The sequence below is a fragment of the Phodopus roborovskii genome, unplaced genomic scaffold (assembly GCF_943737965.1).
Source record: "Phodopus roborovskii unplaced genomic scaffold, PHOROB, whole genome shotgun sequence".
NCBI lineage: Eukaryota > Metazoa > Chordata > Mammalia > Rodentia > Cricetidae > Phodopus > Phodopus roborovskii.
In genome coordinates, this window is record NW_026126436.1 from 2627562 (window position 1) to 2651327 (window position 23766).

At 45.8% G+C, this 23766-nt stretch overlaps 1 protein-coding gene across 1 annotated transcript in view; it reads left to right on the forward strand.

Moving 5' to 3' along the window:
- The first annotated feature begins 3228 nt into the window (after positions 1 to 3228).
- Bach2 (BTB domain and CNC homolog 2) overlaps positions 3229 to 23766 on the forward strand; it is a 341417-nt gene continuing 320879 nt past the window's right edge. Inside the window, exon 1 of the mRNA XM_051187483.1 lies at positions 3229 to 3497. The gene's annotated coding sequence lies outside the window, so the exon portion shown is untranslated. The remainder of the gene's footprint in view (positions 3498 to 23766) is intronic.

Below are 23766 nucleotides of genomic sequence, written 5' to 3' on the forward strand. Positions count from 1 at the left end.
CTCTAAATGTCGTACTACTCCAGATCCTAATGCACAAGTCCCCTCTCCTTCCAGGATCTCTCTTCTCAATTTTAATGACTATATCTTGTTACTTGCTCAACTTTTCCACTTAACTGTCTGGTAGGTACCGCAAACCCTCTGCTTGAGGTTCCCTCCTATTACCCACTCCTCCTATAGTCTCACCTCATTAAATAGAATCTCCATTGACTGAACCACTTGGGCCCATATCCAGAAATTTCCTGAATTCTTTTTTTTTTTTTTTTTTTTTTTTCACATTCTACAATGGGATCATCAGTAAATCCTGCCCGATTTCTTTGTAAGCATATCTAGATCCGGGCTGTGGCCATTATTCTATAACACCTCCCCTCGCATCCCAACAGCCTTCTACCTGCTCTCCCTGCTTCCATTCCTGAATTCCCTCTTCTATGCAGACAGAAAGACTCTTTGGAGCTGAGGCCAGTTCATGATTGTTCTCTGCAGAAGCTTTTACACATGTCTTTCCATTTGTTTCAGTATTCCAGGAGCACTTAGTCTGTGCTTGCCAGGAGGTTGGGCAGGAACTTCCCCAAAGAGTATTTGCCACAAGGAGAACAAGATCAGAAAATAAGAGACCAAAGGCTGCTCTGAACTCTGAGACTGCCTCCTGTGAAAGCCCGCTGATGTCACCCTGGCTATGGTCTCTGCTACTATCCTTTCTGTTCTCAGGCCGAACCCGGCACTGTCTCCTGTTTTGCCTTAAGAAAAACCACATATCGTCCTAACACCATTAAGCCCTACGTGGTGCCTTTCCTCCCTCAATCCTCTGCTTGGTGTATATCTTGCCTTTTCCTTTTCAAACCCATTCATGCTTAGAGAAAGTTTGTGTTCCGGGTCAAACATGCAGGTAATTGTGTAAAAGTTGATCTAAAATGGTTGAATGTTCCAGGCATGGGGAAATAAATTGAGCTCTACTCAGGTTACTGGCAGAAATACACAGGGAGAAACTCTTGCATCTGTTTCCCATTGTGCATGCCTAAAGGGCAAACCCAGAGACTGGCCCACAAGCAGGATGAAGGTGCTGAGGCTGCCCACAGCCTGACCTTGGCGGCAGTGCTGGGGAAAGCCCATCCAGGACTTGACTTACCGTTACTATTGCATGGCTATTTTGGAGTATGGCCTCTGGAGTCTGATTCAAAGAACTTACTTCTAACTACTGAGAATAAAAATAGAGCAACTAAGTCTCTTATTAGTCTTCTTCAAGCTCCCCCCCAAAAAAGATTTTGTCTTCTTCATGGACATAGAAGATAAGGTTTTGGAACTGGATATAAGTTGTAGACAAGACACCCTCTGCAAATGAGTTACTACAAAACTCCTCATTTTAAAATTTTATTTACTGTCTTTAGGTGGGTAGACTAAAGTAAAACACCTATTAGCCATTGTTGTAACTCTCTGAAACTAGAACGAAGGGGACATGGATCCATTTGCAGCAGTTACACCCTGCTTACCTTCCTACACTGATGTCCCAGCAGACACAGCAGACCCTGGGACCTTCCTTCCTTACACTGATGCCTAGCAGACATGGTCTGCTGGACAAGAAATGCCTTTAAACATTCTCACAGGAAGGTTCTCCAGCCTGGCTCATGTAAGGAAACATTTACTGATGCTATTAAAATGCACAAAGCTTTTCAACAATACATGTTTGAAAAATGAAGATCAATGGCAGCAGAACCTCTCACAGCTGTGAGAAACCACCGTGCTGCAGATCAGTGTTCTATCCTTGCCGGCAGGTTGGGTAGGAACTTCCCATGCAGAGTTTCAAGGGGACAAGATGACAAACTAAGAAACCAAAGGCTCTGAGACTTTGTCTCATCGGAAAGCCAGGTTAGCAGAGAAAGTAGATCTGGGGTTTCCATGAAGAGAGTACAACAAGTAGAAAAACAACTCGATACCACCTTCCTGTGTTTTGCACTGGCTTAGTTTTACACAGATCTCCAGAATGGTGTCTTTCAAAACTGAGTCTTCAAGTGAGGGTGACTGGAGCAAAGAATTTGGATGATATCACAAGACTCACAGGGCCAAGCTTCCTGGCTTCCTCAGCGTATGCCAGCGTCCATTTTACGGGGGGGGGGGGATTTATGATCATTCTGTCAGTAGAGCCAGCCAAAGTTTTATAATCTTCATTAAAAACCAGTACCACGTGTAATAATACGAAACTCTGCCCTACACAGGGGGGACAAGTTATAGGTGTTTAGGGAAACATGGCGGTTTCCTGGCCTTGGCAAGGGGTAAAGTTGCAGGCACCAGCACTAACACAGGCGCTTTTTTTCCCTTCTGAAAATGTACATTCAGCCTGTCCTAATGGCTGTCTTTAAATGTTCAACTACCACTAAGCCTACTGACATCAAACCCAGGATGGCTTAATGAGCAGCAGCAGCAGCCTGACAGCGTTCAGAGGGACAAGCAAGGGACAACGGCTGCAACACAGTAGGAGCTAAGACTAAGGATGGAAAGGGGCTCTTCTTTATATAAGGCAATAGATAGTGTGGGGGTTGGAGGCCCCCTTACTGGAGTAGGCCTCTTGCGTTGGGAGCCGCTCTGTCAAGGCCCACTTCCCATAAAAGGGGCCTGACTCAGCTTTCCAGGGGTCCTTAGCTCATCTTGCCCTGTTCCTTCAGGGAAGCTGTGTACTAAGCCCCAATGTCAGGTTCCAATCCTGCTTCTCCCTTTGATGAAATGCCCATGGCTCGGGCAACCTTCCCACGTGCCATACCGGCCTTTGCCGCTGTGGTAACCCCACTAGCCCCACCACCCCTGACTCTCAATGCCGGGACAAGGCTAGGCGGAGCAAGGCAGTCTTCCGGGTGGGGAAGACAGGGTTCTGAGGGCCGCGCGGCCAGCACAAAGCCGGGAAGACCTGCGTCCGCGGCGGCGACAGGCGCGCCCCCTCCCCGAGCCAGCCGGCGAAGCGCGCGCCCGCCCGCTCGCCCGCCCGCCCGGGCCCGAGCCCCGGGAGCGCCATTCACGGAGCGGCTTACGCCAGTCACCCGGCGTACGGCGCCCCAGCGGCCGGGGAGGTGCGCTGCCCCGCTCCCGTAAAGTTATTGTGAATGGGGAGCGGGTGACGTCAGCGCCGAATGTCAACAATGTAGCGATTGAGAGTGTGGGCGTTCCGGGAGAGCGCGAGCCGCGCGGCGCAGCCAGCAACCCCGCCGCCACCGCCTCAAGCAGCAGCCCCGCGGCCGCGCACCCGGCTGCGGTCGCCCCCCGCGTCCCGCATCGCCCGCCCGCCGCCCCTCCGTCGCGGCCCGCCCCCATCGCCCCCGCCGCCGCGCGCCTTGCTCGCTCCCCTCCCCCTTCCCGGACTCGGGGGGCTGCGAGCGAGCTGCCATGTGATGCGCATCCCCTCCGCCTGCTCTCGGTGACCCCAGGACCGCCCACCACGCCGGCGGCCGGGAGGGGGCTGCGGGCTGGGAAGACGCGAGCAGGACCGGCGCGGGAGGACGAAAGTTCCCGGGAAGGTGAGTTGCCCACCCGGGCCGCGGGCCACGGCCACGCAGCGGGGCAAGTTTGCGCGGGGAGCGGGCGCGCGGGGAGCGGGCGCGCGGGGCAGCGGGTGGCGTGGGGCCGCGGCGGCGGGCAGCGAGGCCGGAGGGCGGACGGCCGCTCCCCGCCCACGGCCGCCTGATGGCATTTTCTAGGAACGGGAAGGGGGGTGGGAGCGGAGGACGCGGCGGCGGGGCGCGCTCTCCCGCCTGCCTGTTTACGGCGGGCGAGGCGGCATTGTATTTTGCTCGCGTCGCCGGGTGTTTTGGAACAGCAGGGGGAGGAGGAGCCCAGGGTAATAAGTCAGTCGTGGGGCGGGAGGGCGGGTGCGGAGAGGAGCGCAGCCCGAGCCGCAGCAGCTGTCAGACCCACGGCCCAGCCTCTGTCCCCAGCCCGCGCTCCGCTCCGGCCAGCCCGGGTGGCCGGGTCTCTGGTCATCGCACCAGCGCGCGGCCGTTCCGCGGACCCCGGGGCTCTGCGCTCAGCTGTCAGCTGCTGCAGGGTGGCTCGGGCGACCGCGCCGGGCGCTGGAACAAGGCAAGCGCAGACGTGCTCAGTGGAGCTTGTGGCCTCCGAGAGGGACACCTTGCAAACCCCATCTCCCCAAGGTCCAACAACACACATGTACACCTGTCCTCCGGGCTCCGAACCCCAGAGCTCCACCCAAAAGCATAGTTTAAGGAAGGGGACAGCTTGCTGCGCTGCACCGCCCCACGCCGCGGCCCTCTGAGGGTTTCGCAGTTCGCTCAACCACTGGGTGATCGGGAGCCGAGCCGCACAGGGAGGGCTAGGGCGGCGGGAGGCGCTCATGGACTACCCCGGGTGCCCGCGAGAGGGGACTCGACCGAGCATCTGGGAGACCTCGAGCTGGGCCAGGATTTGCAAGAACTTGAGGAAACCATCAGGGTTGCGTGGTCTGAAGGGCTGGACACCCCTGGCCCCGGGGTCATGGGCACATAGAGTCTCCCCCCCGCGTGCGTTTGCATATATGAAAGTTTGGCAACTTGGGCGAAGTTCCTGTAAGGCCTTGTGCGGTACCGGTAGTTTTGTGTATGACCCAAAAAGGTGCTCCTCGCATTTAGCGGGTCCAGCCACTGTTGTTACTGTCTTCTGGAACAAGAGGGGCTGGGGTGTCCCGCTTATGAGACTTCAACTTGCATCGGGCTCGTGGGCGGCCAGGCGACGTGTTTCTGGATTTTCACCTTCACTGTCTATGTCATAGTCTCTGTTAATTTCATCTGCTGAGTGTATTTAACTAAAAAGGGTAATTACTTTAGATAAAAATCCTTCCCTGCCTAGTGGAAACCTTGGCGGCGGAGATGATGCCTAATGAGTTTTGTTTTTTTTTTTTTTTTTTTTTTTTTTTTGTCTTTTATGCTTTTGTCTGTTTAGAGTAAAATTAGAGATGTTAACTCTGATAACTGTTTTCTCACATCATTAAAATATAACATGTAGGAAATATGTAGGAAATTTTCGCGCCGGGAAAGCTCTGGCTGGCTGGAAAAGCTAAGCTTGAACTGCTGTTAGCCATTCCTCCTATAGAGATGGCTATTTCCACAAGGCAGCGGGCGACTTGCTTAAAATGTGAGGTCATCCCATCCTGGGCCTCCACTGCTCACAGTGGACTGCCCTTTTCATTCTTGCAGGTAATAAATGTAGTGGGGAGGGGGAGAAAGACATCTTGCTAAAATTAGTCTTGCTAATTCACAGCGTTGCAGCCAAAATTCTCCCATGAAAGGTCTGTCAGGGTCACTATTGTAATTCCGTTTTCCAGGCGCTTATAATCGCCACATAACTTTGAATGGCTTCTAGTGTTCTGGACTTTAAACCATTGATTACCCTCTTTGGCTCCCCCTGCCATTTCTGAAATCCGAAGTCAGTCATAGGAAGGCAGGTAGATACCAGAAATGGGATATGCAACCTCAAAATGAAGTAGTTTGGTTAATATTTACATTTTGGATTTTAGTAGGCTTCAGGTTTGCCATGTGGTAATCTAAATGTTTGAGCAAATTCTTCTTATATCTGCTCGTTCTGCAAGTGGGTTGAAATGTCATAGATAGCCATTTTCCTCATACATGCAAATGTCTTAAGTCCTAGCTAGATTAAAAGACCCCTGCTAGTTGTTCAGTCATTTCCTTGTGCTTTGTATGTTGCATCTCAGAATCTGCCATGGAGCAGGAGTGAGGCAGGAAGCGTTGGAGGGAATAAAATATCTCCTAATTTACTTTCAGTGCTACCAGTGCCTGGGAGGATGGGCCTGTATTTTCTTTCTATTGAATTATGCCCTTTGACTCAGAATCTTCAGGCAATTCCCTTCCAGTCACTCACCTCTGGCTGCTGTGTGAGGGGCTTAATTATTTGCAAACTGCCTTGAAATCCCAGGATGAAAGGCACCGAATAAGTGCAAAGTATTGTTATTCAGATATGGAATTTAATGATCCATTACAGTTCATCAGGAAAATGCACTTTGCCGTGATGGGAGGAAATGTTTCCACCTGATAGAGGGTAATAATAAGTGCTTAAAAGTAGGCTCAGATTACAGATGAGACAATTAACTCCAGCCATGTGCTCTTCAATTTGTTGCAATTCATTTTGTGATCAAAGTGAGTTCCAGAGAGCCAGATGGTCAGGTTCATGTTCAAGTCTCTCTCAAGCCAGCCCTGCACGTCTGTGCCCACTGTCAGCACAGCCGAGGGGACTTAGGAATTCATTAGTGATTGTGAGCTGTTCCTCAGAATTTGAAATCAAGGCTCCTGTAATGCCAACAGAAGGGCCCAAGCCAATCAGCTTTGTTGGGAGCCGTTTAGTTTTACTTGGGTTAGCTCTTGCTCGGCACTTCTGGTGTGGATCCAGTCTTAACAAGGAGGAAAGAGACCCTTGGTCTTGCAGGCTCAGCTATGGAGCTCCACTGCAGTGGATTTTAAACCTCAGGTTTCAGCGGTGTAGTGTCTGGTTTGCTTCAAATGCTGGCTTCATTGTTGAATGAATGAGCCAGAGCTTAGGTGAATTAGCACCTTGCAGTTTCTCTGGGGAGTGTAGGAATAGAAGGATAGGATGGTGAGGGTGGGGCTAAGAGCAGGAGCAGCCTCAGAGGCCCAGCGAGGACCAGGGTGTCTGCACACTGTTCTCCTCTCCCTCAGAAGGATATCACATCTGTTTTAAAACTATGTCTTACCATCTCAGGATCTTAAATCACAAACAAAGAGGCCTCATTTCCATTTTCCACCCATCCCTCAGACTGGTCCCGGTGAGGGGAGTCTATAGGATAGGTGTGCCTGTTCCAGACTGTGATATGGAACCCTCTATCCTAAAGTGTTAATGAGGATATCTGTAAAAACTTGGGCTAGGTCAGAGAGATGGCTCAGTGCATGAAGATGATAGGCCATCAAGTTGGCTAGCCTGAGAGCTTGAGTTTGGAGAGAACCAATTTCAGAAAGTTGTACTCCACGTGTGCACACGCATGCCCTACCATGAAGTATTCTAAAACATCTTATTCTTTAAGACTCCCAGACTTAACTATTCTCTAAAGTCTGACACATGGTAGGTAGTTTGTTCATGTGTACCAAATGGGTAGTAGTAGTACAATGATCAAGAAAAAAGAAAGGAGAAAGGCTTGAGGAAAATGAAGATCGAAATCACTGGATCCCATACAGAGATTTCTACCTTCCCTTTTTTTTTTTTTTTTTTTTTTTTTTTTTTTTAGCGGAAAATTCAATCTGAAAGATTATGTACTTAGCTCTTGGGCACAGTGTTACTTTGCAGGTAGATAACTCATTATTTGTGAACTGCCCAGATTCTCTCACTTGTTATGGACCAAAGTGGAGCGACTTATTGTTTAATGCCTGAAGACTTTCATGTCTGTTTGGCATTTGAGAACACAATTAAAACAGTAGGTTTGATTTATTGATTGTTCATGTCATGTTAGATAGCACTTTACCTGCACATGTCTCAATGACTACTAGAACAACCTACGAAGTAGGCATTATGCCAGTTCTTTAGAATTGGCAAGTTGCAATCCATGTCTACTCGTGGGCTGCATGGTGCTAAGCGTAGCTGTGAATACAGCCCAATATGAAGCTGTAGGCTTACTTGAAACCTTAGGAACATTTTTTTTAGAACTCCGCTGTGAGATTCACAACAGTGAGCAGTGTCAGGTAGGGATGCCAGAATGTTGTTGGATTTGCCTGTGGGTTGTTTTCCCATGTGAACTACGGAGTCCAGCCCCAGGTCAATGATTAGATTACATTGGGGTAAGATGTGGGGCTGCAGCATAGAGAGAGAGAGTCCTCGGCTACATGGAGCAGTGAACACTACAAGGTAGTTATTTGTCAACTTTTGCAGTTCAGACAACAAACCCTTCTCTGTGCCTCCCGGTTGGTCTTTCCATCTGGTTATTGAAGAAACTGCAGTGACATCAGGCCCTCCCAGAAGCACCCAGAGTTCAGAAGTTAGGGCTGATGCCAAACACTGGGGTATCTGTGAGGGGTCTTTTGGCAGAGCTGGGGTTGCATAGGGAAAGCAGTACCAGACATGGTACCCAGAGAGAAAACTCTGATCAATGACAGTATCCTTGACACATATTAAACATTTTGTGTACATTCAGTAATGTTTCTGAAAATATTACTAACTGGTTTCTCTTTTTTTCCTGATTGGTTCGGTCTAGGAAATGCTTAACAGAAAAGTTATTTGTCAAGATTTTGCTTTGATTTAAAAAAAAAAAAAGAATCCTTTTTTTGTTCATTTCAGATGTCAGTCTGCTTAAAGTAAAATTTAACCTTAAGATCAAGATGCTATCCCATTAAAGAATAAAATAGCCTCAAATTCTTTGCTCCAAGGCCTTTTCAAGGACCACTTTGTTTCTAAAGAATATGTAAATTGATCCACTAGGGGCACCACTTCAAAACTCTGGCAAACTTGGTCTTTGTTTTTCCTTGAGCTTTTTTTTTTTTTTTTTTTTTTTTTTTTTTCCCCATCAAAATAATGGACATCCCCAATCAAAAAACATTCCACGTACTCGTTTATTCTAGTCCCTGGAATTACAGCCAAAATGCCTCTTGGTCTTTCCCAGTGACTTTGTAATCACGCCTTTTCCAGCATATTCCCCTGGTTAATGTCTCCTTTGTTTCTTTGCCTGATCATGGATTGTCTTTTGGCTTCAAGATGTGCCATCTCCCTCCTGACTTTTTGTTTTCTTGCTCAGAGCTTTAGGACACATTGCCACTGCACAGGGAGCCACTGCCCTGGCCAGCTCTGTGCCAGCCTTTATCCCCACCCACCACCCCCAGAGCATTAGCCCAATCCCACTACCTCTCATTATTCTGTCCAGTCCTTCCTGAGCCGGCAGCTAATACAGGCAGACTTGAGTTCATTTCAAAAGGTGGCTTTGGCATGTGCAAGTCCCTGTCAGTGTGGTCTCACTCCCTTTCTCTTCTCTCTCTTGGCAGATATTTCAGGGTTCTGCTGGGGACTCCACAGAATCTAGCCTGTGGAAGGTTGGACCTTCTCTGTCTCCAGGAGTAATTCCTGTTCCACCAGTATAAGAGTCAAATGAACAAGTGAATGTGTGTGCTCACTGACTTCTCAAGGGTCCCAGAAGCCATAGATCATTGGTAGCCTTAATTTCCTCTCCAAACTGCACTACTTGTGGATGCTATCGAGTAGATAATATGAACAGAAACTACACTCTTTAGCAGCAAATGCATTCATCACAGACATATAGTGAGTGTCTCTGAATGTGACTGCCAACCCAGCCCTGGCCCTTTAGGAAGCATGCACTGTAGTTGAAGGAATGTTTTTACTAGTTGGTATAGATGGCTCATTTTTACTTGTGTAAAGGGGGAGTTATGCCATCCTCTACAGGACACAGAGTAGGGATTTGATCTTGCCAGAAGATTAGGTGTGCTCCCTACCCCCAAGTATGAGTTTTAGGCAAGGTCATTTTAAAACTTGGGGTTTGCTGTTTTCCTCCAGCCTCCTACTCCTATTAATTCACAACTGTCTTTGGCCCTTTGGAGTATTGCATAACCCATGGTGTAACCCCTGGGGCCATTTTGGCAAATGATAGTTCTTGTCTACAGAGTCCAGAATTGATTTATTTACCTGAGTCTTTAGAACTGGATAAAAACAGAATTGCTAATTGCCCAGAGTACATTCATGCTCATACTTGGAGAAAAATACAAGTTGCTGTTGTTCTTTGAACATTTTAACACTGTTGACAATATTTGAATGATCAGCAGCTGCATGGATATGTCCTCCAGTCAGGTGTCATGTGCCAGACCTGTGCAAAAATGGTTAGTGAAAATGTGAGTCTAGTTTCTAATAAGAAGCCCTGACATCTCCAGGCCAGTGGAGAAAGGGGCGGGAGTAGGATTTGCAACCAGAATGGTTTTATACCTTTCTTGGAAGCTCAGCTTAATAGGAGTGTTAAGTGCCTATTTAAAACAGATCAACTAGAATGCGTGCCAAAACAACTCTGTGTTTTCATTGTATATACGTTGCTCACATTAACTCAGTCCTCTGAACAACCCAGAACAGAGTCATAGGCTCCTGAGTGGTAAAGCAGGGATTGGGCAGCAGATATCTGATACAGGGCCACCGTGCTCGGTGTCCACCTTTCCACTTCATTTGCAGTAAGGCCTGCAAAGCAACTCACTCTGAAATACTGGCTGTTTATCTATCTGAGAGATAAACTTGGTGGGAAACACTTTCTCATGGAACCCGAGTTGAATGACTGTCTCCAGTCACTCTCGTGATTCACTTTCTAATGACTGTGTTCCTCCTTGGATCTTAGTAAACATTTAATGATCAGAAAGTAAAAGTGATAACATGGGAAAGCAAGAGATAAGGATGTAGAGCATGACTCCTGTTTCCCTATCCCCAGGTTTATCTGTTTCTCACACTCCCATCCCCTTGATAGGTGAAGAATTTGCCACTTGAGGTTTTGGGTGGGAGGAAAAGAATATATATAATCCTGGGAACACTGTACCCTGGAGGACGAATTGCACTCACAACCAATTCCATTAGCGTTCCTAATTGGGAATGTTAGCTAGCAGTGACCTTTGTCCCCATTCTAGGCAGTTTCAGGAAGAGATTATCTTGCCAGATTAGCATGTTGCAACTTTCAACTGGAGATCTGAATGGGTTTGAAGGACTCTGCTTGGCAAGTGTCCCAGTTACCTGGGGTTTGTGAGGGTCATCGTTCAAAATGCTTACTCAGCTCCAGTCTGCCTGGGCTGGACACCAAATTGACATGTGTGCCAATAGGCATTCTTGGGGCTGCTTGAACATGAAGTGCATGGTTAAGGCTCAGTTTGGGAAATTGTAAAGTATATGAATGTACCGCGTTCATTTCTGTTAACATTCAGTTCATCTAGCTGAATGCAGAGATGCTTAGTGTGTCAGTGTTGGAGGTTTTAAGTGATTAAAAAAATCAAGCAGATGAGTGCCTAAAGATTTCTATGCAAACAATGATGAGCTTAAATTAAAGCGGCTGATTTAGTGTGAGAATTACTTGCATTGATTTGTAGAATATCTATACGGATTCAAGATTCCATATTATGCAAATGGATAAACCCCAAAGAGTCAAAATGAAAAAAAAAATTATCTGTGAAAGATATTATTACCATTCAGTGAGAGGAAAACGTAGACACATTTCAAATTAACCCTTACTTCCCACATATCCCCTGGGATGACTAGCATTGGGGACAACAGTCTTGTAGGAATTGTAAGGGAACTAGGCAGGCTTGCCATCCTCTGGGAGCTGGCTCCATGTCACACTGGCCTTTTGGCCTCTTGGTGTGTTAGACAGTTTCTGTCTTTCTGACCTCAAGCCAGTATCAGAAAAGAATTGTATAAATAGAATTTTGTGAGGAAATCTGCAAGGGAGCATGCCTAGTGCATTGCTTTCCTGGTATGTCAGCATTTGAGCTAGAGACAAAGAAGCAAACACCTGGGATAGAAAACTGAAGCATTCCACAGTGGCGGCTGCCTTAGGAGCCTGGTGGTGTTCCACACTGGTGACCTGGTGTTGGAAGTGCTATGGTGAGCAGGAGAGGCAAACAGATTAGAAGGCACAAACCCCAATAAAAGGAAGATGTGTAATACAGATGGGTTTTCATGATACATTTGTCTGTAAGCTTCACCTTCCAGATTCAAACGTTTCAACCCGCCACAGGTGTGTCATGTGACATTTAAACTGATCTTCAGGGGGAAACAACACTGTCAAGGATTTTGGATTTTTGTCAGTTAGTGGCAAAGATTCAGTGAAATTATCTTTGAATTCTTGACTGTTATGGGAGGCGATGCATTCAAAGCCTTCTACCTTCCTACCCCTCCCCATCCCCAGTTTCATTGATAAAAATGGGCTGAGGAATTTGTTTTGAAATTAGTTTGTCATATACTTCCAGCACAGTGGTGATATCTGGACATCAAGAGAAACTGATTGGTTAAGGGAACTGGTCTTGGGGGACTAAGTCTGAACTGCTTTCCAGCTCTCCAGCAACCATGCTATGTTGGGTTGGTGGCGCCATCTAGTGCCACTCTCTGGAACTGTGCTGGACTCCTGCCTTCCTCAACTGTGCTGTAGGACTCCAGGGGGTAGGTGTGGAGTGGTTTTTCCGCAGAAGGGCCCTGTCCAATGGGGATTGCTCTCTAGTTCCTACCTTTCTTCTGCTCCTGCCTGTAAGTATGTCTCCAAGCTGTTCTGTCCCCGGACTCTACAGCTCCCTGCACCCTTTCTTTTCTTTTTTTCAATGCTTGATGAGTCTTTCTCCTCCACCTTCTCCTCCTCTACCTCCTCCTCCTCTACCTCTTCCTCTTCTTCTACCTCCTCCAACCCTCCTCTTCCCCCATCCCCAATCTCCTCCTCCTAGCCCTCGGCTCTTCTCTTTGTTCTCCTCCTTCCCTCACGCGCTTCCTCCTGGAAGTAAAATTGTTTGAGGCGCTCTCCGTAAGTATTAGTAGATGATAAACATCAATAATTTTCTATCCTTTTTGAAAGTTTTTGTATTTATTTTGTGCAGAAGTGTCTTGGAAGACCTTGCCCTTCATTCTCTGCCAGTTAGACATTTTCCCAGAGCCTGTCATCCGTGGGGTGGGGGTTTCCTCTATTAGTTTAGGAGTTGTTATTACAGAATTATTTCCTACTTCTAAGTTACAAATGTAGCCTCGCACACATTCTTTAAACTGGAAGCATTCCCGTAGACTGTCCTGTGATGTTCCCTCGTGGGCACCTTGTACTTGGCTTTGGGGAATGTGTTCTGAATTCCAGCCAGTCCTTCCGCATGGCTCTTGGGATCCTGTGTTAAGTGACAGAGCAGAGCTGAAGGCATGTAGATCAAAGTCTGGCATGAGATTGCCATGTAAGGACGGCCTTGGGGCCTGGATTAGTGTGTACGTTTCAGTCTCCCTCAAATTCCCACGTATGTTAAACACCTCCTCATGTGGGTTTGATTGCAAGTCTCTTCCGAAAAACAGGAACTATGCTTCGGTTACCGTTCTTGTGGTCGATATGGCAGCTATTTTGATTTGTCAGAGGGGAGGAAAAGCAGTTAAATCTAGTTAAAATTAAAGCCAGTTAAAATTAACCGGCCCATGAGATTTGAATGCAGCTGTTCCACACTTCGAAAAACCGAGAGTGAGTTGTTTGTTTATTACCCCTACTGATTAGTATTGGGCATTACTTCTTTTTGAGCCTGAGTGTAGATTATCTCTGTAGTTCTTGGTCTAACCTAGGAAAAATAATAACTGGGTGTGGGGGTAGAGAGTCTTGTGTGCCCCGGTTTTGTTTTGCCTGTCGTGTGTGTACCTCTACTTGAGTATTGAGCAGTCAGCAGTTCCCACCAGCCACTTGCTGACTCATGCGCCCAAGGGCTGTAGTGCTTTGCTGGCTGCTCGCTCTGCAGTGCTCGGGTCCATTGTGGCCTGAGGGTGGGAGGTGGCTGTCTTTGGGTCTGTGGTCACTGTTAGCTGGTTGGGGTTCCCTCTACCCTACATAGCCTTCTGGCAGGCCAGGTAAGAAATGAGGCAAATGTTTGCCTTTGCAGGGACAGTGTCCAGAATCACAGCATTTCTAGAAATCGCTTTCCACTTTATTGTTTTGGGAATCTTCGAAACCAGAAGGAAGAGAGCCTGCAAAAGGGAAAGTGGTAGTCCTGTTATTTGCTACTTAGCACCCCAAGGACTTCTCATTAAAACTTGAATTGGGATTTCTTAGCATTACTGAGACCTGGCCCACTTCTCTCTGTGGGAAGTCAAATACAGGAGCAGGGGCCAGGGCAGCAAGCTGTCCCTGGGTGACCACAGCCTTTGTTTGCATCTGTTGCTGGTTATTGATGTCAAAACAAAAACAGAGCACCTAGCCTCTCCGACTTTGGTGACTCTGACTGTTTTGTTTACAGTGCTCCCCTCTGTTTGGGTATTTTCATCGGAAAGTGTGAAATGCTGTTTTTCTGAGGTCTCTGCATAAACTTCCTTTTGTGGACAGAAGTCGGTCAGATCATCCCAGACTCCCAAAGGTGTGATGCAAACGAGCTGAGCTGGCTCAGCGAAAGCTTTGCAGGGGCTGAAATGGAGCCTTTTTAAGGGTAGCTTGGAGAAGCTTCCTGAGGGCTGTCGGACTTGTAATAAAGAAAAAAGCACGGGGACTCTAGCATGCTGCTGATGGACGTTCTTGGTTTCCGCTGATAAGGGTGACTCATCAGTATCAATAGGATTGTGACATCTAATAATAACACAGTGTAAGCCCTTCAGAACATGTGGTTTTAGCCTTTGCTCTCAGTGAAAGGTTGGAAAATGTTAGTTTGAGCTTTTTCCCCCTGACCTCTTTATCTCGCCAGAGTATGAAATTGTGTTTTTGTAGGTGTGATGATGACCCCGTTGTTTTTTCATCTTACTGTTTTTAGTTTCATTATGACTAAGAAACCAAAGTGGATTATTTCATCGCTCAGAAATCTGTGCACTAAGCATTGCCTCCAGGGCTATGTTTTGAGGGAAATGTGGCTGAAAAGCAAATCCTCCCAGAATGCAGAAAGGGAAAAACTGCACAGACCACAGGCCAGGAGCTGGTTGCCTCCTACACAGTCTATTGTGAACGGCTGTGGGCTTGCTGAGTAGCCCGATTGCCCTGTGAGTCACTGTCAAAGGATTCCAACAAGGGGGTGGGTCATAGAAAATGAGAGTCAGCCATCATGGAGAGGAAGCAAGCTGCCTGTTTCCATGGCCAGGGGCTGCCACTGTCACGAGCACCAGCTTGTTTGTGTCTGTGTGGGGGGCATTCCTGTCCCTGTTAGTCGGTTGTTTTTCCTGCAGGCCATTCTGTTAGCACAAGGACTTCGCCAGTCTGTGGTTAGAACAACGGAATCCCTAGACTTAGGGAGAGCATGCCTGCTTACATTCCTGCACTGTTTTGCTTTCTAAACATTTCCCACTTTACAGTGCTGCTGTTACCCTTTGTCCTTCCCCTGTGAGCTGCTGAGCTGGCCTTCACACCTTCTCTGCCTGACCAGGGAAATGAACCCTTCCCATGGCACTCACAGCAGGTTTAATAAATAAACAACTGTGTGGATGTGTGCATGTGAGATAGTTGTGAACCGCCTGGCATGGGTGCTGGGAACTGTCCTGTACAGTTCTTGCTTTTAAGCAATGGGCCATCTCACCAGCTTCTCACAGTAGTTGTCTTTATTAGATGGAGTTTTATGTCAGGCTTGCCTCTTTCACGCTTCTTTTTCAATAGATTTTTTTGTCTTACACTGTCTTGTTGGTGTTTTGGAGTTGACTGTGATGCCTCTCCTGCTCTTTGTACCTTTATTCTCCACGCTTCTCTGTGTTGCGTTCACAGTAAAGGAGGGAGTGCATGAATAGACTCTTTGGGTCTTCTGTGTTGTCTTACCTGCTGTTTCTTTCTGCCTGCAGAGAAAGTACAGACTCCCCAGCATGGCATTTAAAGCTCTTAAAACCTGTTCCTACCGAGACTTTGGTACATTTTTATTTTGCATGGCTTCCCAATTGGGAGTTATATTTTGATTCTGAAATTTTAAAAACGTATTCTAAAACTGCATTTTGAACAAATACATACTGAAGCATTGTGGACCCATGTTTCTTCCAGGCCTTTGTTAGTCAGAATGCTGTGTAAATGACATTGTAGCTGCGGACAGACGGATTGTGGCTTATCTTGGAGATGACTTTTGTGTTCCATGACAGCTATGTGTGCCCTGGGGCCCGAGTGGACAGCAGAAATTGGTAGGGGCTGGGTGAAAAGAGGGATCAGCAGGGACTGCAGGGAAGGAATGCTTTAAAAAGGACTTGGAACTAAGAGTCCTCATGATGGCGTGGGGTTTGCTGAATAGAACTTCATTTCTTGTTTGTCTTTGTTCACAGCCTTGGGTTCACCACCCTACTGATCCAGCTTGATCAGTTGTCAGCATCATGTCCTTGTCCACCCCCCCCCCTCCAGAAAAAGTCTCATTCTGTAGCCCTGGCTTGTCTGAAACTTGCTGTTTAGACTAGGTTGGTCTAGAAGGTACAGAAAGCTAAGTGGCTAGTAAATGTGTAAAGTGATGTTCGGTCTTATTGATAGTCAAGTGCATGCAAATGAAATACATAATAGCATATCATTACATGCTGTCTGGATTGGCGGGCATTTAAAACTCATACAATAGCATGTGTTGGTGGGGATGTGGGTGGGGGTCTTGAATACAGTTGGTAAGAGTGTAACTTGGCACAATTATGCCGGAGAAGTTTATATTCCCTAATCAAGTTCAACAGGCAAATAACTTAAAACTCACTCAGCTGTCTCACTCTTTAATGTTCAGCCAAGAAAAACCCCTAACCCGTTTGTTTCAGGAAGCAGTGACAAACATGTTGAATAAACCTTCTCATTAAAGCTAAGGTATTAAGCTGCATCAATACATTTTGCTCTGTGTAGGTATTGGGATACTCTTTGGAGTGGGGAATGCACTAAATGGATCTGGGAGGCTGTGGAGGAACAGCATTGCCTTGTGAGGAATAGCAAAGTATGGACTCTAGCTCACTTGAGCTCAGTCTCCTCACCCAGAGACTAGGAACATGGTGTCCCCAGACAGGCAAGATGATTGATGGGTTGTGATGTGCTGAGGCATGTGGTGTGTACTAAGTTCTCTGTGTTTACTGAACCAATAAAAATGTGCCAGAGGGGTGAGTCTCAGGAACATACTGTTGAATGAGAAGAATAAGACAGAATAATATGTATAGTATTAGTCTATCCCTGGAGAGCCTAGGAGCATGGGAAACTAAATGCATCCTTTATAGATACACTTAGAGGGCAAAACAGCAGAAGGAGTCAACACAAACACTGATGTGGAGAGGTCTTATCAAATATGTTGTTATTATTATTATTTTGACTTTTTGAAACAGGGTTTCTCTGTGTAGCTTTGTAGACCAGGCTGACCTCAAGCTCACAGAGATCAGCCTTCCTCTGCCTCCCAAGTTCTGGGATTAAAGGAATGCACCACTACTGCTCAGCTAGGGAAGTTATTGTTTTTAATGTGCATATTTTTGCATGTATGTAACCTTTCAGATAATAAAAATTTTGAGGTATTTGTGTGTTATTTTCTGAAGTTATTCAGATTTGGTCTGTTTCTTAAAAATTATCAAAGATAATGAATTGCCAGATCCCGAACAGTGAGATGACGTCAGCAGGAATAAGTGTAATTTGTTTGTTTGTTTGTTTGTTTTTGTTTTTCAAGACAGGGTTTCTCTGTATTGCTTTGGAGCCTGTCTTGGAACTCACTCTGTAGACAAGGCTGGCCTCAAACTCACAGAGATCCACTTGCTTCTGACTCCTGCAATACAGCAATAACTGTAATTCTTACATTTGGATTATGAAAATTTATCGAAGTACAGACTAGGACACTCCTACAGGGTCTTCCAAAGCACCAGAGAATATCAGTGAAACACCTCCTTAAGGCCATGTTAAGAGTGTTGTTCCAGTTGGACCAGGGCTATGTAAGTGTCTTAAATGTTCCTAGATCTAAGTGTCCTCCTTCAGCATTACCTGGAGCTCTCAGACATGCTGCCTCAGCTCCATAGCCCATACTTGATCCCAACACATCTTTTTGCCATTGGAGAGACTAAATTGTGTAGGATCCATCCTGACTCTTAATGCTTTTGTTTATTAAACTGCATATGTAGCTAAAAATCCCAGTTCCCATGGTGACAGTGTCATTTTAGTATTAGTGTTGCTGAATTACTTCTATATGGATTTCTTCCCCTTCCCCCATGTAAAAGTTGTGTTACTTAAGTCTGTGGGCAGCTGTTGGAATTAAAATGTATGTAGTGCCACTGCATTTTCTTCTTTTTAAGGCACAGAATCAAAATTTTGCTTTAAGGATCTCTGTTAATATCTTCTAATGTTTTCTCCTGTATTTATCAGAAATTGTAAAGTAGGCTAGTATTCTGTATATATTTTTAAATACTCAAGAAAAACACATAAGCAGTAACACATCTCCACTGTGTATGGTGACACACACTTAGTCCTGGTACTTGGAAGGCTGAGGCAGGTGGATTGCTCTGAGTTCAAGGCCAGGCTGGGTTACAGAGTGAATCACTGTCTCAAACAAGCAAATAAAGGTTATACTACCGCGATGTTATAGCTCCAGGTAGATCTGGAACCTGAGAATTTTATAATGGTTACCCAACTACTTCTTATTCTCCAGGTTGTAGAGCAGATTCTGTTCCCCCGCAGAAGATCATCTCTTTCCTTCCCTTAAACATTTGCCAACTCTCCTATGGACTGAGGGAGCTCAGTCGGAATCCGTGACTCATTTCATCTTTCCCTTCATGTGATTAGTCACTTACTCTTTGATGTCCTCAAAGCTAAATCTCAATGTGATAGTCATAAAATTCCAAAATAAGAAGTTTACTAAATGACTTAAAGTTAGATGTAAAGTATGCTCTACTGTATGGTGACAATGGAGAACATGTCTCACATATACATGCTCTCTGAGGCTGTATACCCATGAACTATTCGTTTAACACATTTCCACATCTGTTTCATACTTTGAAGTTGGCTTACATAATGTTTTGCGTACATGTGTGGATGAGACAAAGTAGATAAAGGGCTTTGTAGAGTGGCAAGAAGCCATAGACATTTTAACAACTTTCATGAATTACAATTATGTTTAAAAATATTTTAATTGAGAATTTTTTGTACAATGTAATTTGATCATGCTTTTCCTTTCCTCTGATTCCTCCCAGTCCACCTTACTTCCCTACCTACCCAATTTTGTTATGTTCTTCTCTCTTGACTCCCCTAAAAAAAAAAAAAAACAGACAAAACCAAGAAACACACATATATACATATCAACCAAAACGAAAATCAGATAAACAAGAAAAGACTAGCAGGACAAACAAACGAACAAAACCCAAAAAACCAACCAAAAAGTAAATAAATAAAAACTCCAAACAAAGCATATTGAGACAAAAAAATCTATGGAAATACCACTGAGTTCCTTTTGTGTTATCCATCCACTCCTAGGCATATGGCTAGGAGGTGTGGTTAATATATCCAGTGAGACTCCATTGGAGAAAACTGGTCTTTCTCTTTGCCAGTGGGTATCAGTTGCAGATAGATGGCTTCTTGGTTAAGGGTGGGAGCCCATGACTACTTTCCCCTCTCAGTGCTGGGACCTGCTCTGTCTTATACCTGTGTAGACCTTATGCGTCAGGCTGCAGTCTCTGAAGCTTCTGTGTGTACCAGTCCTGCTGTGTCTGTAAGACACTGCTTCCTTGGACTCATACATCACCCCTGGCCTTACAAACAGTTGTGTTTGATTTTAGCTAGGTTCCTCTGCTTTTTGGGTGATTGACATTAAAAAGAAGAAGAGAAAGAAGAGGAGGAGGAGGAAAAGAAAAGAAAATCTAAATGTTGACAGAGTGGGAGGGCCCTGGGGGTAGAATACCCAGATACCCTGATGTAGATATTATCAGAGAATAAATTTTTAAAATTCTTAAAATCTAATTCCTGTTATAACAAGATTCTTCAGTGTTGGTTTCTAAATTTCACCACATCCTACCTTACTAGTAACTGGCTACAGGACAGAAGGCTTTGCCAGAGTTCATGTTTGCTAGGCTGAGTGCCCTAGGAAGGACATTGGATGATGAACACAATTGCCATGGGGTTTGCAGTTTTATGTATACATAGGTGATGTTGGCTCTGATAAGAGAAATTTATAATTTATAAATTTACTTTTGGAAACTACAGCATCTCACCCGATTTTAGATGACTAAGTCACACTGAATATTGGGAGGTCTTATGAGGTTGGAGTAATAGTCACTTGACAAATGGTTTGTGACCTTAAAGGACAATGTCTGTCATGCCTATCAGTAGTGGTAGGTTAAACTAATTGTAGACAATGTGACATTAGCTGAGGACATTCCCTTTACTGACTGCATCCTTGCACTTGTACATGGTACAGTTCCCCACATTGGAGGTGATGTGTCACTACTATGGTTTTAGACACTGGGGATACTGGGTACATGTTAGGTCACATTTTTATTTTTCATAGATTTTTAAAAAAGGATTCTAAGTTGTGGTAAGCATTTGAACTTTCTCATTTAAATGTATATTTAAAGAGAGCACCCTGGGAGGTAAAAGCAGTTCTCAAGTAACCTTTGAAGAGCAGGTGTGCTCTCCCACAATTTACAGTGCAGGTGCATTTTAATTTAGCTGTTTAAAGGGATGATACAAATTATTCAAGTAGAGCAAAGAAAAGTATAAAAACTCACTTGTGAACTGACCCCTTTCCTGCCCTCTTCACGACTCCTGAATTTTGTAGCCACTTCCTCAAATGACTCTGCTCCAAACTTGGGCTGTAATCACTCAGGCCTCTTCTGGGTAGGGCATTTTGCTGACACAGGGCTGCTGGACTTAACTTGGTCCATACTGAGCACAGCGTTAGGAAGGGCGCCCTTGCCTCACCTCGGCCTTAAAAACCCCAAGAAGTTGATGCCAGGTCGGGCACTTGTGTTGCCTAGTGGGTGTATTTAGAGGGGTCTCCCTAGAGCCCAGCTTCAGTGCTAAGTGATAGAATCTGAATAACACAGGTTACTCATCAGGAGTTGAAGATTTCCCCCTTCACGGCGATGCTTCTGATAGAACCTTGGCTCTATAAGACCATGCCTGCGTAGTTTGTGGCTGCTGAGCTGCAGCTGGAGATGTGCGGGGGTAGCCCGCTTCCTCCCTTCTGCCGCAGGTGGTCAGGCGGGGGCGGGATAAGGGTAGAGCGCCTGCTTCCGCCAGCCTGTCCTCCTGTGAGCCCTGGCACCCGGCGCCTGAACCCGGGCACATCCACCTGATTCTCTGCTGCCACGTTATCTTTCACTGCTTCCGATCTGCCTGTTGCAGGTCTATGACTAAGGTTGTGGTTAAAAATTCCCTTTTTAGGTATAAAAAAATCTTAAACTCTCTGCGTGGCAGTTCTCCTCCTTTCTTTCGTGTGGACTTTTGGAGTTTGCAAAAAGAAATCTTAAACAAAAACTTTAATGTCATATAAAATGTAAAGGTTAGGCGGATAATATATTCTTTCATTAGAACAGGAACAAAGTCAGATCAAGTTCTGTGCAGATTGTGTATGATAATGCCTTTAATGACGGAACTGTAAGCCATTATTTAGAATAGATGTGGGAAAACCCACTTCAGAACACTCACAGCCATTAGCCTTAGAAAGGAAGGGTACCTGTGCAGCCCACTGGCCACAGCCATGCCTTTCATTTCCACATGATTCTGTCTGGAGGGCATGAGATATGTGAGCCCCCCACCAGGCTATCTGCCAGGGCTCGAATGTTCAGTTTCCCAGATATGATCTGAGATTTACAGGCCTCTGAGGACTCTGAGAAAGCATCTAGGGCTCAGAGACATCACACAGCCACTGGTGCTTCTTTGGGGTCCAGTTGGGAAACAAACAAATGCCTCATATGCTTGCTCTCCTTGACACTTGTGACTGCTTGCCACCGTCTAAAGATCAGCTCATGTCAGGAACAGGCAGCAAAGTGTTAAGTACGTTCAGAGTCAGGAGAGAGTCAGTGTTGTTGGAATAATCAGAGGAGAGCCATAGCTTGGGTGTGTATTGGACCAGCACTGTGGCAATGGATAGGATTTGGATGTAGCAACCAAAAGAGTTTTTTTTTTTTTGCATTGGGCAGACCACCTGTGGATGGACACAAAAATTCAAGAGACCTGCACTGGCTACCTTGCTGGAGTTATCCAAGTGTGACACCCATGATACTAAGCTAGCCATGGTTCTATGTCTTTACATGTCTTTCTTGTCTCCACAGCAACCTTAAGAGGAGCATATCACAGAGCCCACGGTAGGAACGAGGAGACTGAGGTGCACGGCATTCGTGCTGGTGCTGTGGTTCCAGAGCCAGGGTTCTCAGCCACTGTGCAGGCTTCTAGTTGCAAGGTTGTGTGAATTGCTTCTGGGGTGGCAGTGAGTGTTGGAGCCGGGCATATCAGGAAGACTGGAATGACAGGGGTGGTGATGGAAAGCACACTGGGCAGCTGGAGGAGAAGAAGAAACACCAGAGAGAAGAGGCCAGTAGTTACTTTGAGGAGGTGGGTAATCAGAGCCAGGGGTGGGATGGGATGCAGAGAATCAGTGGGTTTCCATGAATGATCAGAATTGAAGATGTGGAAGAGAGAGACAGAGGCAGAGAACACAAAAAACAACTGATTGGGATTAGGAGCTGAGCATCTGGGCAGATTCCAGTGCTGTAACCATGAATGAGGTCAATAGAGAAGCTCTTTTTTTTTTCTTTTTTCCTGACTTGATAACACCTCAGCAAGAAATGAAAGCTTTTGAATGAGTGTGATGGAGACATACTGAATGCAAGAGCAGTGGTTTGCTGAAAGATAGAAATTAGAGGTGAAAGGTAAGGATATAGGTGTTTTGGGAGCTATCTATAAAGTCAGAGTGGATAGTCCAGGAACAGATGATGTAGGGTGGGAGAATAGGGGGAGAAAATGAGAATGTATATATTTCCAACTACAGCAAAGATGCCATGGAGGATAGTGAACAGGACATAAGATTTGACAGTGGGGAAGTGCCCTGCACAGTAAGGCTGAGTGAAATAAAGAGACTCCAGTATTGTTAAGTTCTTCCTTGGTGTAACTGGCTCCTTACTGGTTACTAACCTTGTAATTAGTTAAAGATCACAGATAAGGATCTTGGTGCATACTGCCTGGTTTCCTGGTCTGGCATTTATTTGCACTGACCCAACTCATCTAATGAACGTCTTTCGGCACTTAGTTGAACTAAGGCGTGACACGCACATGGTTCCTGGTTTCTGACTGTGTATACTGGCTAGTTTTATGTCAACTTGACATAATCTATAGTTATTTTGAAAGAGAGAACCTCAATTGAGAAAATGTCCCTATCCGATTGGCCTGTGGACAAGCTTGTGGTGTGTTCTCTTCATTGACAATTGAAATAGGAGGGCCTAACTTACTGTGGGTGGTGCCATCCCTGGGTGCATGGTCCTAGGAACCAGAAAGCCGGCTGAACAAGCCACGAGAAGCAAACCAGTAAGCAGCACTCCTCCATGGCCTCTGCGCCAGTTCCTGCTTCCATGGCCCAGCCTCAAGTTCCTACCCTGACTTCCCTGGGTGATAGACTGTAAGCTGTAAGATGAAATAAACCCTTTCCTCCCCAAGTTGCTTTTGGTCATGGTGTTGTATCACAGTAGAAGTGTTTAGGTTATTGCCACCTACTGATGACATCATTTTGCAGCCAAGTTGATAGCAATGCAGGTGAAGTAAAGCAGGTAAGGCCCAACCATCCTGGGGGACCACACTCAAGATCCTTGCACTGAACACTGCATGTCCTCCTTGGCCATAGCTCATGTGTGAGTCTCCTGGGAACATACTAGCTGTTAAAGTAACCTAAACTGCAGTGTCTCCATCACCACCTCAGGGGGCACCTTTTCCTCTGACGGTTCATTTCTCATGTTGAGTACAACTGATATGACCCAGTATACTACAGACCTTTCAGAGCCCTGCCTGCTGCCCTTTGGCAAGAATGCAGGGTCCTTCCCTTTAGTGTCACAGCTGACCTGTAAAGTACTTCAGACTACTGTGTGAATTTTTATTTAAGCGGCTGGATCTAGAAATCCCTCTTACTTTATCATTAGTTACAGTTTATGGATTGTCTGTGCTTATAATCATTTAAAAAAATAGCTTTTTAAAAATAATTTACTTTGTTTTTGTATAAC